Consider the following 1,331-nt stretch of genomic DNA (forward strand, 5'->3'; position numbering starts at 1 on the left):
AAAAAAAAAAAAAAAAGTATAAAATAAGGTAGAAAACAATCGAAGCTTCTAGAAAACCGCTTACTAATATGGCCGTAAAAAGAAAAAAAAAATAAAAAACCGAGGGTAGATAAACCTGACTTTAAACAAAGTCACACTATAAAAGTAAACCGTTGAAATAAAAATTTAAAAAAAAATGAAATAAAAAACACACAAAAAACCAACCGTAATGAAAAAACTCCAAGTTAAATTATCAACCGTAACATAAAACTACCAAACGAAAAATGACTAACTTAAATTATTATTCTAATATAACCTACAGAAATCGTTATGCAAAAAAAAACCCTAATTTAAATATACTACAAAAAACCGTTATGAAAAAACCCTAAATTAAATAATCTAATCTATATCAATCAATGAACGGAACCCTAAACGCCGCCGTATAATTAATATTACGTAGCAATCGTACAATAAATAATTTTATATAAACGAACCGAGTGAAAAAACCTACTATCTATAATTGTACTACGTAATATAATAAAATAATATTCCGTTTTATTCCGCGCGACGACGTTACAAAATTATGTCAAGCGACGCAACACGTACCCGAAAGACACGTATGCCCGGAATATAACCACGCGGTTATAACCTACGTGTTAACCTAACCACGCTCTGCTACCATCGAATTGTGCCGAACACGACGGTTCGGGTGCCGCGGCACAACCCTCCTGAATTACGCGTTGCGAGGGTTGGCGTAATATTGCAACGTGTGTATGATAAGGCACTTACCCCCTCGATGCCCGTTCACCGCCTGCAGGTGCCTAGTCACTCTGTCGGTGTCAGTCGAGTCAAATAAGTCTCTGTCATACAGTCTAAAGGCGCCAGCAATGCTGCACTTCAAATGCACCCGATGCACTGCTTCCCGTAAGCGCGTTATAGACGCGTCGCGATCAGACCGAACGCGGAACCGTAAACTTAGCGACCCGATACGCTAGATAACCCGATATTAGTTCCGACGACTTCCGATGCTGAAACTCAACTCTCTCAACTGGTGTCGACTCACTCCCTTACCCGTACCCCCCGCAGGCCCCGCGGCCACCCGTAGCGGAGGGGGATTCCGAAACTACCCGCTTGTGCGGGAGAATAAAAGTGAGCCGACCTACCTTATTTTGGTATAAACCAACAACTTTAAATTTGCATTAATATGACGTCAGTATAACGCAACTATACCGAACAATATCGGTACAACAAAAGTCCTCAAAATAATAGATACATTCACCCTGCTCAAATACATCGGTACATACACAGCGTCAAATATATGAGTACATGCAAGATGCTCATAAATATCGTAG

Source organism: Papilio xuthus, unplaced genomic scaffold (assembly GCF_000836235.2).
Source record: "Papilio xuthus unplaced genomic scaffold, Pxut_1.1 DF825928.1, whole genome shotgun sequence".
Lineage (NCBI taxonomy): Eukaryota > Metazoa > Arthropoda > Insecta > Lepidoptera > Papilionidae > Papilio > Papilio xuthus.